Below are 16,958 nucleotides of genomic sequence, written 5' to 3'. Positions count from 1 at the left end.
GATGATAAAGGCGGTATTGAGGAAAGGGGCCCTCAAATAAGAAAGCCCCCCCTCAAAATGGATGAGATGGGGCCTTCCGGATGGTTAGCAACTACCCAGCCTATGGTTCCCAGCCAGAGAGCGCTGTGGGCGGTGGAAGTACAGTATTATGGGCCACATGGTCGTTATAGGGTTTTTTTTTTTAGTTAACATGACTGACTAGCTGGATTCAAGATAAGGAAAATAGGTTTTCAGAAGGGGGGCAGGTTTCTTCCCTTGAAGGATCTCAAAAGTGTTTTTTAAATAGGTAACTGGACTGTATTTTTTTTTCTTAGAGGAAAAAAAACATTGGGGAACCAAAACAACCAGTTTACAAGTGCATGGCACAACATAGGAGATCAGAGCCATCAGGATAAGATTCAGTGGTTTATTTGCATTTGAAAGACAAAAGTCTTTGGAAGACAGCGAAGTCCACATTTTGGATAGAGAAGATCATTGGTTTCAAAGAGGAACAAAAGACACCATTTATGTTGAGGAAGCCCTCTCTCACCCCACAGAGGTGGAGCAATGATATACAGTACTACCTTATCCCTAAATCATCCAGCAGTTCTAAGAAAATTCCACAACCAATTACACTCTTAATTCAGATGAGTCTGAAGGCAAAGATAAAGCATTTCTTATTTGTTAGTTTGTTTGTTTGTTTGTTTGTTTGTTTGTTAGACTTGGAAGGGACCTTGTAGGTCATCTAGTCCAGAGGTCCCCAACCTTTTTTGCACCAGGGACCGGCTTTAAGCTAGACCAGTTTTCCACGGCCCGGGGGAGGGGGGGCTTTGGTCAAATGGGGGTGGGGTTATGGAGGGGTGGAGCTTAGTGACGCAGCCCTCCACACTTCTCCACAGGGCGGGGAGAATCAGGAGGCTCCTTTGGCGGTTGGGGGCTGCCTGGCTTTGTGATTTTGGCTGGGGGGGGAGTTAGGAAGGTCCTACTTCTCCCCCCCCCAGCCAAAAATTCAAAGCCTATCTGCTGGATACGGGCGATGAGTGGGACAGAGCGGCGCGGAAGCCTCTTGCAGCAGCTGCCACAGCCACCGGCTTCGGCGCCGCTCGTCCCGCTCATCGCCCGTATCCAGCAGATAGGCTTTGAGTTTTTGGCTGGGGGGGGAGAAGTAGGACCTTCCTAACTCCCCCCCAGCCAAAATCACAAAGCCAGGCAGCCCCCAGCCGCCAAAGGAGCCTCCTGATTCTCCCCGCCCTGCCCGACGCCCCACCCTGTCCTGCATAATGTCCTCTGCCGGGAGGGCAGCGGCGCCGCGGACCGTCTGGAAAACCCCAACGGCCCGGTCCCGGTCCGCGGACCGGCGGTTGGGGACCTCTGATCTAGTCCAACCCCGCTTCCCGCTCAAGCAGGAGTTCCTACATTATTTGAGACAGATGGCAGTCCAATCTCCCCTTGAAAGTCATAAATGTTGGGGCTCTCACAACCTCCACTGGCAAGCTGTTCCACTGGTTTATCGCTCTCATGGTCAGAAAGTTTTTCCTCATTTCCAGGCTGAATCTTTCCTTGGTCAGCTTCGATCCCTTATTCCTTGTTTAGATCTCTGGTGCCCTGGAAAACAGCCTGACCCCTTCCTCTCTGTGGCATCCTCTCAAATATTGGACCACTGCTATCATGTCACCCTTGGTCCTTCTCTTTACCAGACTGGCCAAGCTCAGTTCCTGCAACTGCTCTTCGTATGTTTTATTTTCCAGAGCCTTTATCATCCTGGTTGCTCTCTTCTGCACTTTCTCTACAATTTGTAGCGTGGTGACCAAAGCTGGATGCAGTACTCTAGGTGTGGTTTGATCAAGGCTTTATAGAATGGTACTAGTATCACTCTGGTCCTTGATTGTATCCCTCTATTTCTGCAGCTCAGGACTGCATTGGCCATTTTGGCTGCTGCTGCACACTGCTGGCTCATATTTAGTTGGCTGTCTACCAAGATTCCAAGTTCCCTATTGCAGTAACTGCTATTGAATGTGGTTTCACCCAGTTTGTATGTGCATTTTTTATTCTTACCTAGGTGTACGATTTTACTTTTCTCCGTGTTGAATTTCATCTTATTGGTTTGGGACCAATGTTGGAGTCTGTCAAGATCCCTCTAGATTCTGAGTCTGTCCTCCCGGATGTTTGCTACTCCCACCAGCTTGGTATCATCTGCAAACGTGGTTAGTTCTCCTGCTATACCCTCATCTAGGTCATTTATGAAGATATTAAGAGTACTAAACCTAGGACAGATATTATTTGTATTTATCTTTTTTCATTCAGTTTGTCACTGAGGCCTTTGTATATCCATGCTGGTTTCTTTTTTGATTTCTTGTTTTTCTTCCTCATTGGTATTGTGGTGTTCTAAGCTTTTATGATCATGTTTTTCAGAATCTCCCAAGCTTCTTGAGTTGTTTTAACTTTTAGTACTTTCATTCAAGGGATCTTTCCCAAGGTTTCTCTGAGTTTATTTTATGTTATTTTATGTTCAGTTATTTGTGTTTGTGTTATGGTGAATTTTAGTATTACATGGTCACTCTTGCCCAGTGTTCCCACGTTCCATTTAACACTAGTTCTACCACTTATATATTGCTTTACAGCCTCTCTAAGCAGTTTGTAGAGTCAGCATATTGCCTCCAACAATCTGAGTTCTCATTTTGCCGACTTTGGAAGGATAGAAGTCTGAGTCAAACCTTGACCGGTGAGAATTGAACTGCTGGCAGCCGGCAGTCAGAATTAGCCTGCAATAATGTATTCTAACCACTGTCACCACGGCTCATAAAACCCCAAATGGCTTCAATAGCTCTGAGGAAGAGTGCTTAATGGACCAGATGACTGCAAAAAAAAAATTAAAAACCTTCCATCCCACCCACACCCCAACATCCAGTCAGAACCCTATCCGAACTATCCACCATCCAGTCTCAACTGTCACTTTCCATCCCATCACCACCATCACGCAGCTTCTCTGGTAATTTTTAACTGCTAACAAGAGCTTACAAAACATCTGTCAGACCCGTAGAATACATCTCGCCTGTATGGAACCCACATTGCATATCTGACATCAACACAATTGAGAGAGTCCAGAAATATTTCACAAGAAGAGTCCTCCATTCTGTTGTAATCATAGATTTATAAGCACTGGAATTTGGAAATAAAATATTACTGGAGAGTGATATTCTAGGCCTAAATTATGTGCTGGATAAGATATTTATTTTTCCTCTATGGAAAGGCAGGAAGCAAAGTCCAGGCTGAGCAAGCATCCTGCAGAATCATGATAAAGAAATATATGCCTTGCACATTCCTTTGTTAATCACCGGTAAAAACACATTCCAGGAAAGGGGCAAAGATTGTAGCTTCGGTTAATTATCTATAGAGAAGCCATAAGAGACGTTTGCCTTGTATGGTGCTGGTTTAATGTATGTGATGTTCGCGAATTGGTTATTCTGTACCACATGTCAGAACTGTGATATACTATAAAAAGGAGAGGTCTTGATGCATTAAAGGTCGTCCTCCGAGAAAACTTTCTCTCTGTCATTTCATTCTGATGTGGCAGTCATGGCCTGCTGTGCCTCCCTAGAGGGCGACCCACCGGGGGAGGGCGGAAGGCTTTCATCATTCCTCTTCTCACAACAAAATACCTTACTCTGCCAGACTTGAAATTCTTGGTTTAGACAACTTACAACTGTCATCTCCGTTCTGACTTAATTATAGTTCATAAAATCATATACCAAAATGTCCTACCTGTTAACGACTACTTCACCTTCAACTGCAACAACACACGAGCATGAAATCGATTTAAACTAAATGTCAACCGCTCCAAACTTGACTGCAAAAAATACAACTCCAGCAACAGAGTAAACAACGGCTGGAATGCACTACCTGATTCTGTGGTTTCTACTCCTAACCCCAAAACCTTTAACCTTAGACTATCTACAATTGATCTCTCCTCCTTTCTAAGAGGTCTGTAAGGGGCGTTCATAAGCGCACCACTGTGCCTACCATCCCTGTCCTATTGTCTTCTTTTGCTACTTTTTATCATTACTTATCTAATGTTTTGTACAAATTATCACCCTATAATTGTTTTATAAAATAAATAAATAAGTAAGTAAATGAATCACAACTAAGGAAATGTCTTGGATGAGGTGCTGTATCAATCTTGCAAACTTATTAATATAATTTTACAATAATGTTAAAGGTAGCATTTCTGGGTTTGCTTCTTTGTACCCCCTCACAGAGCTAACTGTATAACCTACAAGTTTGATGTTCTTTAGCTCACCTTTGTAGAACACTCCCACTCACCTAAGATAAGAATCTCACCAAAAGGTTTTCTTTTCTCTTGAATGCAAAACTTAATACAACTTTTTCACAGGATGGGATCATCCTTGGCAGCCACAGAGCAGTCACAGGGCAAAATAAAGCAACCAGAAATGAAATGCATGACAACCTTTGGACATTAAGGACCCATGTTACCCAGTATGCTGCCTCTTGATGGTGAAAGAAGCTCCTGTCCTTCAGGCCTGGATCATCGCATAAGACCACAGGTACAACTCAATGCAAAAAAGAACTCTGATCAACAATGTTTTTCATTTTTTTCTTATTTATCTAATTGATACAATAGGTTATGACCAGGGGAAGTGGCTCCCAAGAATACAACAAATATTATCATTAACAAATATTAAACATTTTTAAAAACCTGCAACATAGTTAGAAAGGATTAATAGACGGATATTTAAATTGCCGTTATAACATTGGACAGTCACAGAGGCAGTCAATTGAGAACTTTGTGCATGTGTATGTTGTACGTATCTGTACATATAGTCCTCAAATAATGACTATAATGGAGGCCAAAATTTATCTTACTAAACAAGACTTCCTAAATGGGATTTTCTCCATTTTATGACATTTCTTCCCATATTTCGTAAGTGAGTCTCTGTATTTTTAAAGACACTAACATCGTTCTTAAATGAATCTGGTTTGCCTGTTTACTTTGCTTGTAAGAAGGCCACAAAAGGTAATCACTTGAACGCAGGACACTGCAACTATCATGAGTCAGTTGCAGGGCCTCCATGGGGATGTTAATCAATACTCCTAAATAATGTAAAATTTTTCATTACTTCTGTAAATTACAATAGTTCCCTAAATGAATGGATGTAATTGGGGGGGATACTAGAATACATATGTACTGTACATGTGAAATACATAAACAGATAAAATACTTTTTTAAAAAAATGTTAACGATCCAAAAAAGAAAAAGAATGGAGTTTTTGGTAGAGCCTCTTGTGAGCCGCCCTGAGTCTATGGAGAGGGGCGGCATACAAATCTAATTAATAATAATAATAATAATAATAGCCCCAGAGTTACCATGAGTGCAGTAGTGATAGGCTGAGTGGTTGCAGCAGCAGTAGACAAAGGAGAAAGGATGAACCTGAGAGAATCCAAAGAAAATAAGTGGTGCTATAGGTTCCTTAAAGGCAGCAGGAAGCAGGCTAATCACATCTACAGCAAAGGTGTCAAACCTGCTGCATCATATTGATATCACATGACACTTTACAACACTTTTCCCATTCATGGCTAGAGTGGGTGAGGCCTACACGTAGGGCCACATGTTTGACACCCCTTGTCTACAGCCATATGTGATGACTTCCCCCACACAATTCCAAATATCAACTCTGAGGAGGATAAACCACCTCTAAAAACATTAGGAGGGGAATTGGTCAATGGCTCCAAGGAACAGGTTGAGGTGATTTGGCTGAAGTTGGGCTGCAGCAGGACAGCCCTCAGACTTAAAGATGGGGGGGATGCAGCTGCGGAAAGTCAGCAATGAGGAAGAGGAGTTGCCTATTGTACCTGATCCAAGAACACAGAGGAAAGGCAGAAGCAGTAAAGGTCAGCCAGATTACTTGCAAGGAACAAGCCTTTCCCTTTTTAATGGGCTTCACCAGATGCTAGCTGTTTAGCACATCAGTCAGGATGATGATGGCAAAACCTGGTAATATCTTTCCTGTATGTAGTTGCTTTGAACTTTGGATTGTGCCTCTTCAGCTGCTGTCTATCACCTTACTTTGACTTGATTTACTTTTCCCTGTGGATTTGCCTTAGTCATAGAACTTGACATTGCTTTGGGAACTTGCTTTTACCTAGTGGATTGGACTTACCAATGCCTGGACGACTAGTGCTAGCTACATTTGAGAAACTTCTGAAACTAATTTTGTTCAGCTAGTGCTCAAACAGCAAACTGCTCTGGAATAGGAATACTGTACTTACGCCAAAGCCTTAATGAAGTCTTCTTATACACATGCCGTGTGTGTGTGTGTGTGTGTGTGTCTGTCTGTCTGTCTGTCTGAGTGAAACAGAACTGGCTTTATAACTTTGCTTCGCCAGAGGGGGCACAGGGAGTTGCTTAAGGAAGCGGCAAGCAGCTTGATTGCCGTCTACGGCCATACTACCCTGAAAGCGCCCGATCCCGTCTGATCTCGGAAGCTAAGCAGGGTCAGGCCTGGTTAGTACTTGGATGGGAGACCGCCTGGGAATACCGGGTGCTGTAGGCTTTTGCCCCCTTTTGCGACCACTTTAATACCTTTGCTGCCGCTAGAAGCCTGGCCAACAGAAGGCAACCCTGCTTTTCCCAGCCCGCCCGAAACGTAGGTAGTCGTTGGCTGACCACCGCAATTCAGCCCTAACTTTCTTTGTGTAGGCAAGGCGGTTGTTAAGTGAGTTTCATCTTTGCACAGTGGTGACCAGAAGGACCGCCGTCGGGAAGTGTGTCAATCCGTCGTTAAGCGACTGCTAGCCGCATTGTCTGCCTGTCCAACGTCCGCTGGCAAGATTACGAAGGACCATCGGACCACCCTGGACGGTTCCAGTTTCATCGTCCGTTCCCGAATTTGGGCCGCCCGGCCGTGGGGTTGCTGCGAGGATCATAGGTGCGAAAAACGGTCAAAGAGCCCTTTCTACAGTGCTCGTGGGCACTTCTAGAGATGCTAGGTTAATTGTTTCGAGTCAAGGGCTATCTGTTCATATGTGTGCATGCACCTGTACGTGTCCTCTCCTTGTGCACATGTATATAAATTCCGGAAACCGAAAGGAGATTTTCAAAGCTTCAAACGTAGAGACGACAAGAAGAAGTAAGATATCATCTAAAAGGAGAAAAAAGACTTAAGTCAAGATTTGAATTCCGCACTTCTTGTGCCGGCCTCCGCCCGTGATCAAGGTCTGGTTGGCAGCTGGCCTTTTGTATCTGTTGAGCCAGAGTGGGTACGGCCTGCCCTGCATGGCAGAGTGTGCGGCCCCTGCTTTTTGTCTGCAGGTTCCATCGGAATGGAGTCCGGGAGCGACCAGCAGGCCGGGCCGGGAGCCGTCCGTGAGGCGTCGAGGCTTGCTAGGTTAAGAGGAGAAGAATCGAGTTGTGGGAAGAACCCAAGAGGCCAACTTCCAGAGCCGGTTTGTTTGAAAGAGACAGGCTGAGCAGCAGGCAAAGGAGAAGACATGGGCCTGTGGGAACCCGACGAGACTCTGAGTTGGATTCTGTAGCAGGGCTGGAACAGGGGGCACTGGGGGTTGCTTAAGGCAGCGGCAAACAACTTGATTGTCGTCTACGGCCATACTACCCTGAAAGCGCCCGATCCCGTCTGATCTCGGAAGCTAAGCAGGGTCAGGCCTGGTTAGTACTTGGATGGGAGACCGCCTGGGAATACCGGGTGCTGTAGGCTTTTGCCCCTTTTCGCTGCCACTTTAAGACTTTTGCTGCCGCTGCCAACCTAGCCAACAGAATGCAAGGCTGCTTTTCCCTTTCCACAGTCCCGCCCGTCCCCCTACCATGATATTCCTTTGCCACCCAATCAACCAAAGCTTGAAAGCCAAGTTGCGTGATAGCCATGTAGTCCTTGGCTTAGCACCGCAATTCAGCCCTAACTTTGCCCTTGTAGGCAGGGTGATGGCGTAGTGAGTTGTCACAGTGGTGACCACAAGGACCGCCGTCGCCACTGAATCATCTGTCCTTAAGCGAGTCTGCTGGCTGCACTGACTTTGTCAGACATCCTTTGGGAACATTTCCAAGGACCAACGCACGACTCTGGGACGGTGCGATTTCCATTGCCCATCTCCAAACATGGATTAACGGCCACGGGGATTCTTCTACGTTCCACGTTCCGTGGGAATGGAGTCCGGGAGAGACCAGCGGCCCACCCTAGAAATCCCCACAGCCGGTATGTGTGACAAAGAGAGTCTGAGCAGCAGGTAAAGGAGAAGGCATGAGCCTGTGGGAACCCGATGAGACCCTGGCTCGGATTCCCGAGCAGGACTTGAACAGGAGATGCTGAGGGTTGCCTAAAGGAAGCGGCAAGCAGCTTGATTGCCGTCTACGGCCATACTACCCTGAAAGCGCCCGATCCCGTCTGATCTCGGAAGCTAAGCAGGGTCAGGCCTGGTTAGTACTTGGATGGGAGACCGCCTGGGAATACCGGGTGCTGTAGGCTTTTGCCCCCTTTTGCGACCACTTTAATACCTTTGCTGCCGCTAGAAGCCTGGCCAACAGAAGGCAACCCTGCTTTTCCCAGCCCGCCCGAAACATAGGTAGTCGTTGGCTGACCACCGCAATTCAGCCCTAACTTTCTTTGTGTAGGCAAGGCGGTTGTTAAGTGAGTTTCATCTTTGCACAGTGGTGACCAGAAGGACCGCCGTCGGGAAGTGTGTCAATCCGTCGTTAAGCGACTGCTAGCCGCATTGTCTGCCTGTCCAACGTCCGCTGGCAAGATTACGAAGGACCATCGGACCACCCTGGACGGTTCCAGTTTCATCGTCCGTTCCCGAATTTGGGCCGCCCGGCCGTGGGGTTGCTGCGAGGGTCATAGGTGCGAAAAACGGTCAAAGAGCCCTTTCTACAGTGCTCGTGGGCACTTCTAGAGATGCTAGGTTAATTGTTTCGAGTCAAGGGCTATCTGTTCATATGTGTGCATGCACCTGTACGTGTCCTCTCCTTGTGCACATGTATATAAATTCCGGAAACCGAAAGGAGATTTTCAAAACTTCAAACGTAGAGACGACAAGAAGAAGTAAGATATCATCTAAAAGGAGAAAAAAGACTTAAGTCAAGATTTGAATTCCGCACTTCTTGTGCCGGCCTCCGCCCGTGATCAAGGTCTGGTTGGCAGCTGGCCTTTTGTATCTGTTGAGCCAGAGTGGGAACGGCCTGCCCTGCATGGCAGAGTGTGCGGCCCCTGCTTTTTGTCTGCAGGTTCCATCGGAATGGAGTCTGGGAGCGACCAGCAGGCCGGGCCGGGAGCGTCCGTGAGGCGTCGAGGCTTGCTAGGTTAAGAGGAGAAGAATCGAGTTGTGGGAAGAACCCAAGAGGCCCACTTCCAGAGCCGGTTTGTTTGAAAGAGACAGGCTGAGCAGCAGGCAAAGGAGAAGACATGGGCCTGTGGGAACCCGACGAGACTCTGAGTTGGATTCTGTAGCAGGGCTGGAACAGGGGGCACTGGGGGTTGCTTAAGGCAGCGGCAAACAACTTGATTGTCGTCTACGGCCATACTACCCTGAAAGCGCCCGGTCCCGTCTGATCTCGGAAGCTAAGCAGGGTCAGGCCTGGTTAGTACTTGGATGGGAGACCGCCTGGGAATACCGGGTGCTGTAGGCTTTTGCCCCTTTTCGCTGCCACTCTAAGACTTTTGCTGCCGCTGCCAACCTAGCCAACAGAATGCAAGGCTGCTTTTCCCTTTCCACAGTCCCGCCCGTCCCCCTCCCATGATATTCCTTTGCCACCCAATCAACCAAAGCTTGAAAGCCAAGTTGCGTGATAGCCATGTAGTCCTTGGCTTAGCACCGCAATTCAGCCCTAACTTTGCCCTTGTAGGCAGGGTGATGGCGTAGTGAGTTGTCACAGTGGTGACCACAAGGACCGCCGTCGCCACTGAATCATCTGTCCTTAAGCGAGTCTGCTGGCTGCACTGACTTTGTCAGACATCCTTTGGGAACATTTCCAAGGACCAACGCACGACTCTGGGACGGTGCGATTTCCATTGCCCATCTCCAAACATGGATTAACGGCCACGGGGATTCTTCTACGTTCCACGTTCCGTGGGAATGGAGTCCGGGAGAGACCAGCGGCCCACCCTAGAAATCCCCACAGCCGGTATGTGTGACAAAGAGAGTCTGAGCAGCAGGTAAAGGAGAAGGCATGAGCCTGTGGGAACCCGATGAGACCCTGGCTCGGATTCCCGAGCAGGACTTGAACAGGAGATGCTGAGGGTTGCCTAAAGGAAGCGGCAAGCAGCTTGATTGCCGCCTACGGCCATACTACCCTGAAAGCGCCCGATCCCGTCTGATCTCGGAAGCTAAGCAGGGTCAGGCCTGGTTAGTACTTGGATGGGAGACCGCCTGGGAATACCGGGTGCTGTAGGCTTTTGCCCCCTTTTGCGACCACTTTAATACCTTTGCTGCCGCTAGAAGCCTGGCCAACAGAAGGCAACCCTGCTTTTCCCAGCCCGCCCGAAACATAGGTAGTCGTTGGCTGACCACCGCAATTCAGCCCTAACTTTCTTTGTGTAGGCAAGGCGGTTGTTAAGTGAGTTTCATCTTTGCACAGTGGTGACCAGAAGGACCGCCGTCGGGAAGTGTGTCAATCCGTCGTTAAGCGACTGCTAGCCGCATTGTCTGCCTGTCCAACGTCCGCTGGCAAGATTACGAAGGACCATCGGACCACCCTGGACGGTTCCAGTTTCATCGTCCGTTCCCGAATTTGGGCCGCCCGGCCGTGGGGTTGCTGCGAGGGTCATAGGTGCGAAAAACGGTCAAAGAGCCCTTTCTACAGTGCTCGTGGGCACTTCTAGAGATGCTAGGTTAATTGTTTCGAGTCAAGGGCTATCTGTTCATATGTGTGCATGCACCTGTACGTGTCCTCTCCTTGTGCACATGTATATAAATTCCGGAAACCGAAAGGAGATTTTCAAAACTTCAAACGTAGAGACGACAAGAAGAAGTAAGATATCATCTAAAAGGAGAAAAAAGACTTAAGTCAAGATTTGAATTCCGCACTTCTTGTGCCGGCCTCCGCCCGTGATCAAGGTCTGGTTGGCAGCTGGCCTTTTGTATCTGTTGAGCCAGAGTGGGAACGGCCTGCCCTGCATGGCAGAGTGTGCAGCCCCTGCTTTTTGTCTGCAGGTTCCATCGGAATGGAGTCTGGGAGCGACCAGCAGGCCGGGCCGGGAGCGTCCGTGAGGCGTCGAGGCTTGCTAGGTTAAGAGGAGAAGAATCGAGTTGTGGGAAGAACCCAAGAGGCCCACTTGCAGAGCCGGTTTGTTTGAAAGAGACAGGCTGAGCAGCAGGCAAAGGAGAAGACATGGGCCTGTGGGAACCCGACGAGACTCTGAGTTGCATTCTGTAGCAGGGCTGGAACAGGGGGCACTGGGGGTTGCTTAAGGCAGCGGCAAACAACTTGATTGTCGTCTACGGCCATACTACCCTGAAAGCGCCCGATCCCGTCTGATCTCGGAAGCTAAGCAGGGTCAGGCCTGGTTAGTACTTGGATGGGAGACCGCCTGGGAATACCGGGTGCTGTAGGCTTTTGCCCCTTTTCGCTGCCACTCTAAGACTTTTGCTGCCGCTGCCAACCTAGCAAACAGAATGCAAGGCTGCTTTTCCCTTTCCACAGTCCCGCCCGTCCCCCTCCCATGATATTCCTTTGCCACCCAATCAACCAAAGCTTGAAAGCCAAGTTGCGTGATAGCCATGTAGTCCTTGGCTTAGCACCGCAATTCAGCCCTAACTTTGCCCTTGTAGGCAGGGTGATGGCGTAGTGAGTTGTCACAGTGGTGACCACAAGGACCGCCGTCGCCACTGAATCATCTGTCGTTAAGCGAGTCTGCTGGCTGCACTGACTTTGTCAGACATCCTTTGGGAACATTTCCAAGGACCAACGCACGACTCTGGGACGGTGCGATTTCCATTGCCCATCTCCAAACATGGATTAACGGCCACGGGGATTCTTCTACGTTCCACGTTCCGTGGGAATGGAGTCCGGGAGAGACCAGCGGCCCACCCTAGAAATCCCCACAGCCGGTATGTGTGAAAAAGAGAGTCTGAGCAGCAGGTAAAGGAGAAGGCATGAGCCTGTGGGAACCCGATGAGACCCTGGCTCAGATTCCCGAGCAGGACTTGAACAGGAGATGCTGAGGGTTGCCTAAAGGAAGCGGCAAGCAGCTTGATTGCCGTCTACGGCCATACTACCCTGAAAGCGCCCGATCCCGTCTGATCTCGGAAGCTAAGCAGGGTCAGGCCTGGTTAGTACTTGGATGGGAGACCGCCTGGGAATACCGGGTGCTGTAGGCTTTTGCCCCCTTTTGCGACCACTTTAATACCTTTGCTGCCGCTAGAAGCCTGGCCAACAGAAGGCAACCCTGCTTTTCCCAGCCCGCCCGAAACGTAGGTAGTCGTTGGCTGACCACCGCAATTCAGCCCTAACTTTTTTTGTGTAGGCAAGGCGGTTGTTAAGTGAGTTTCATCTTTGCACAGTGGTGACCAGAAGGACCGCCGTCGGGAAGTGTGTCAATCCGTCGTTAAGCGACTGCTAGCCGCATTGTCTGCCTGTCCAACGTCCGCTGGCAAGATTACGAAGGACCATCGGACCACCCTGGACGGTTCCAGTTTCATCGTCCGTTCCCGAATTTGGGCCGCCCTGCCGTGGGGTTGCTGCGAGGGACCTAGGTGCGAAAAACGGTCAAAGAGCCCTTTCTACAGTGCTCGTGGGCACTTCTAGAGATGCTAGGTTAATTGTTTCGAGTCAAGGGCTATCTGTTCATATGTGTGCATGCACCTGTACGTGTCCTCTCCTTGTGCACATGTATATAAATTCCGGAAACCGAAAGGAGATTTTCAAAACTTCAAACGTAGAGACGACAAGAAGAAGTAAGATATCATCTAAAAGGAGAAAAAAGACTTAAGTCAAGATTTGAATTCCGCACTTCTTGTGCCGGCCTCCGCCCGTGATCAAGGTCTGGTTGGCAGCTGGCCTTTTGTATCTGTTGAGCCAGAGTGGGAACGGCCTGCCCTGCATGGCAGAGTGTGCGGCCCCTGCTTTTTGTCTGCAGGTTCCATCGGAATGGAGTCTGGGAGCGACCAGCAGGCCGGGCCGGGAGCCGTCCGTGAGGCGTCGAGGCTTGCTAGGTTAAGAGGAGAAGAATCGAGTTGTGGGAAGAACCCAAGAGGCCCACTTCCAGAGCCGGTTTGTTTGAAAGAGACAGGCTGAGCAGCAGGCAAAGGAGAAGACATGGGCCTGTGGGAACCCGACGAGACTCTGAGTTGGATTCTGTAGCAGGGCTGGAACAGGGGGCACTGGGGGTTGCTTAAGGCAGCGGCAAACAACTTGATTGTCGTCTACGGCCATACTACCCTGAAAGCGCCCGATCCCGTCTGATCTCGGAAGCTAAGCAGGGTCAGGCCTGGTTAGTACTTGGATGGGAGACCGCCTGGGAATACCGGGTGCTGTAGGCTTTTGCCCCTTTTCGCTGCCACTTTAAGACTTTTGCTGCCGCTGCCAACCTAGCCAACAGAATGCAAGGCTGCTTTTCCCTTTCCACAGTCCCGCCCGTCCCCCTCCCATGATATTCCTTTGCCACCCAATCAACCAAAGCTTGAAAGCCAAGTTGCGTGATAGCCATGTAGTCCTTGGCTTAGCACCGCAATTCAGCCCTAACTTTGCCCTTGTAGGCAGGGTGATGGCGTAGTGAGTTGTCACAGTGGTGACCACAAGGACCGCCGTCGCCACTGAATCATCTGTCCTTAAGCGAGTCTGCTGGCTGCACTGACTTTGTCAGACATCCTTTGGGAACATTTCCAAGGACCAACGCACGACTCTGGGACGGTGCGATTTCCATTGCCCATCTCCAAACATGGATTAACGGCCACGGGGATTCTTCTACGTTCCACGTTCCGTGGGAATGGAGTCCGGGAGAGACCAGCAGCCCACCCTAGAAATCCCCACAGCCGGTATGTGTGACAAAGAGAGTCTGAGCAGCAGGTAAAGGAGAAGGCATGAGCCTGTGGGAACCCGATGAGACCCTGGCTCGGATTCCCGAGCAGGACTTGAACAGGAGATGCTGAGGGTTGCCTAAAGGAAGCGGCAAGCAGCTTGATTGCCGTCTACGGCCATACTACCCTGAAAGCGCCCGATCCCGTCTGATCTCGGAAGCTAAGCAGGGTCAGGCCTGGTTAGTACTTGGATGGGAGACCGCCTGGGAATACCAGGTGCTGTAGGCTTTTGCCCCCTTTTGCGACCACTTTAATACCTTTGCTGCTGCTAGAAGCCTGGCCAACAGAAGGCAACCCTGCTTTTCCCAGCCCGCCCGAAACATAGGTAGTCGTTGGCTGACCACCGCAATTCAGCCCTAACTTTCTTTGTGTAGGCAAGGCGGTTGTTAAGTGAGTTTCATCTTTGCACAGTGGTGACCAGAAGGACCGCCGTCGGGAAGTGTGTCAATCCGTCGTTAAGCGACTGCTAGCCGCATTGTCTGCCTGTCCAACGTCCGCTGGCAAGATTACGAAGGACCATCGGACCACCCTGGACGGTTCCAGTTTCATCGTCCGTTCCCGAATTTGGGCCGCCCGGCCGTGGGGTTGCTGCGAGGGTCATAGGTGCGAAAAACGGTCAAAGAGCCCTTTCTACAGTGCTCGTGGGCACGTCTAGAGATGCTAGGTTAATTGTTTCGAGTCAAGGGCTATCTGTTCATATGTGTGCATGCACCTGTACGTGTCCTCTCCTTGTGCACATGTATATAAATTCCGGAAACCGAAAGGAGATTTTCAAAACTTCAAACGTAGAGACGACAAGAAGAAGTAAGATATCATCTAAAAGGAGAAAAAAGACTTAAGTCAAGATTTGAATTCCGCACTTCTTGTGCCGGCCTCCGCCCGTGATCAAGGTCTGGTTGGCAGCTGGCCTTTTGTATCTGTTGAGCCAGAGTGGGAACGGCCTGCCCTGCATGGCAGAGTGTGCAGCCCCTGCTTTTTGTCTGCAGGTTCCATCGGAATGGAGTCTGGGAGCGACCAGCAGGCCGGGCCGGGAGCGTCCGTGAGGCGTCGAGGCTTGCTAGGTTAAGAGGAGAAGAATCGAGTTGTGGGAAGAACCCAAGAGGCCCACTTGCAGAGCCGGTTTGTTTGAAAGAGACAGGCTGAGCAGCAGGCAAAGGAGAAGACATGGGCCTGTGGGAACCCGACGAGACTCTGAGTTGGATTCTGTAGCAGGGCTGGAACAGGGGGCACTGGGGGTTGCTTAAGGCAGCGGCAAACAACTTGATTGTCGTCTACGGCCATACTACCCTGAAAGCGCCCGATCCCGTCTGATCTCGGAAGCTAAGCAGGGTCAGGCCTGGTTAGTACTTGGATGGGAGACCGCCTGGGAATACCGGGTGCTGTAGGCTTTTGCCCCTTTTCGCTGCCACTCTAAGACTTTTGCTGCCGCTGCCAACCTAGCCAACAGAATGCAAGGCTGCTTTTCCCTTTCCACAGTCCCGCCCGTCCCCCTCCCATGATATTCCTTTGCCACCCAATCAACCAAAGCTTGAAAGCCAAGTTGCGTGATAGCCATGTAGTCCTTGGCTTAGCACCGCAATTCAGCCCTAACTTTGCCCTTGTAGGCAGGGTGATGGCGTAGTGAGTTGTCACAGTGGTGACCACAAGGACCGCCGTCGCCACTGAATCATCTGTCGTTAAGCGAGTCTGCTGGCTGCACTGACTTTGTCAGACATCCTTTGGGAACATTTCCAAGGACCAACGCACGACTCTGGGACGGTGCGATTTCCATTGCCCATCTCCAAACATGGATTAACGGCCACGGGGATTCTTCTACGTTCCACGTTCCGTGGGAATGGAGTCCGGGAGAGACCAGCGGCCCACCCTAGAAATCCCCACAGCCGGTATGTGTGAAAAAGAGAGTCTGAGCAGCAGGTAAAGGAGAAGGCATGAGCCTGTGGGAACCCGATGAGACCCTGGCTCGGATTCCCGAGCAGGACTTGAACAGGAGATGCTGAGGGTTGCCTAAAGGAAGCGGCAAGCAGCTTGATTGCCGTCTACGGCCATACTACCCTGAAAGCGCCCGATCCCGTCTGATCTCGGAAGCTAAGCAGGGTCAGGCCTGGTTAGTACTTGGATGGGAGACCGCCTGGGAATACCGGGTGCTGTAGGCTTTTGCCCCCTTTTGCGACCACTTTAATACCTTTGCTGCCGCTAGAAGCCTGGCCAACAGAAGGCAACCCTGCTTTTCCCAGCCCGCCCGAAACGTAGGTAGTCGTTGGCTGACCACCGCAATTCAGCCCTAACTTTCTTTGTGTAGGCAAGGCGGTTGTTAAGTGAGTTTCATCTTTGCACAGTGGTGACCAGAAGGACCGCCGTCGGGAAGTGTGTCAATCCGTCGTTAAGCGACTGCTAGCCGCATTGTCTGCCTGTCCAACGTCCGCTGGCAAGATTACGAAGGACCATCGGACCACCCTGGACGGTTCCAGTTTCATCGTCCGTTCCCGAATTTGGGCCGCCCGGCCGTGGGGTTGCTGCGAGGGTCATAGGTGCGAAAAACGGTCAAAGAGCCCTTTCTACAGTGCTCGTGGGCACTTCTAGAGATGCTAGGTTAATTGTTTCGAGTCAAGGGCTATCTGTTCATATGTGTGCATGCACCTGTACGTGTCCTCTCCTTGTGCACATGTATATAAATTCCGGAAACCGAAAGGAGATTTTCAAAACTTCAAACGTAGAGACGACAAGAAGAAGTAAGATATCATCTAAAAGGAGAAAAAAGACTTAAGTCAAGATTTGAATTCCGCACTTCTTGTGCCGGCCTCCGCCCGTGATCAAGGTCTGGTTGGCAGCTGGCCTTTTGTATCTGTTGAGCCAGAGTGGGAACGGCCTGCCCTGCATGGCAGAGTGTGCGGCCCCTGCTTTTTGTCTGCAGGTTCCATCGGAATGGAGTCCGGGAG

At 50.0% G+C, this 16,958-nt stretch overlaps 11 non-coding genes across 11 annotated transcripts; all 11 read left to right on the top strand.

Annotated features, from left to right (window-relative positions):
* Positions 1–6,429: 6,429 nt before the first annotated feature.
* Positions 6,430–6,548, top strand: LOC139168698 (5S ribosomal RNA). The gene has a single exon (XR_011559367.1). It is a non-coding gene; the product is annotated as a 5S ribosomal RNA (ribosomal RNA).
* A 1,042-nt stretch (positions 6,549–7,590) lies between these two features.
* LOC139168696 (5S ribosomal RNA) lies at positions 7,591–7,709 on the top strand. Its single transcript, XR_011559365.1, has one exon. It is a non-coding gene; the product is annotated as a 5S ribosomal RNA (ribosomal RNA).
* A 646-nt stretch (positions 7,710–8,355) lies between these two features.
* Positions 8,356–8,474, top strand: LOC139168694 (5S ribosomal RNA). The gene has a single exon (XR_011559364.1). It is a non-coding gene; the product is annotated as a 5S ribosomal RNA (ribosomal RNA).
* Positions 8,475–9,515: 1,041 nt separating this feature from the next.
* LOC139168704 (5S ribosomal RNA) lies at positions 9,516–9,634 on the top strand. The gene has a single exon (XR_011559373.1). It is a non-coding gene; the product is annotated as a 5S ribosomal RNA (ribosomal RNA).
* A 646-nt stretch (positions 9,635–10,280) lies between these two features.
* LOC139168646 (5S ribosomal RNA) lies at positions 10,281–10,399 on the top strand. The gene has a single exon (XR_011559316.1). It is a non-coding gene; the product is annotated as a 5S ribosomal RNA (ribosomal RNA).
* A 1,041-nt stretch (positions 10,400–11,440) lies between these two features.
* Positions 11,441–11,559, top strand: LOC139168693 (5S ribosomal RNA). The gene has a single exon (XR_011559363.1). It is a non-coding gene; the product is annotated as a 5S ribosomal RNA (ribosomal RNA).
* Positions 11,560–12,205: 646 nt separating this feature from the next.
* On the top strand, positions 12,206–12,324 carry LOC139168692 (5S ribosomal RNA). The gene has a single exon (XR_011559362.1). It is a non-coding gene; the product is annotated as a 5S ribosomal RNA (ribosomal RNA).
* A 1,042-nt stretch (positions 12,325–13,366) lies between these two features.
* Positions 13,367–13,485, top strand: LOC139168691 (5S ribosomal RNA). Its single transcript, XR_011559361.1, has one exon. It is a non-coding gene; the product is annotated as a 5S ribosomal RNA (ribosomal RNA).
* Positions 13,486–14,131: 646 nt separating this feature from the next.
* On the top strand, positions 14,132–14,250 carry LOC139168674 (5S ribosomal RNA). The gene has a single exon (XR_011559344.1). It is a non-coding gene; the product is annotated as a 5S ribosomal RNA (ribosomal RNA).
* A 1,041-nt stretch (positions 14,251–15,291) lies between these two features.
* LOC139168690 (5S ribosomal RNA) lies at positions 15,292–15,410 on the top strand. The gene has a single exon (XR_011559360.1). It is a non-coding gene; the product is annotated as a 5S ribosomal RNA (ribosomal RNA).
* Positions 15,411–16,056: 646 nt separating this feature from the next.
* LOC139168689 (5S ribosomal RNA) lies at positions 16,057–16,175 on the top strand. Its single transcript, XR_011559359.1, has one exon. It is a non-coding gene; the product is annotated as a 5S ribosomal RNA (ribosomal RNA).
* The last annotated feature ends 783 nt before the right edge of the window (positions 16,176–16,958 follow it).

Source organism: Erythrolamprus reginae, chromosome 5 (assembly GCF_031021105.1).
Source record: "Erythrolamprus reginae isolate rEryReg1 chromosome 5, rEryReg1.hap1, whole genome shotgun sequence".
Lineage (NCBI taxonomy): Eukaryota > Metazoa > Chordata > Lepidosauria > Squamata > Dipsadidae > Erythrolamprus > Erythrolamprus reginae.
The sequence above is the reverse complement of the archived record's forward strand: the minus strand, read 5'-3'. Positions and strand labels throughout refer to the sequence as shown.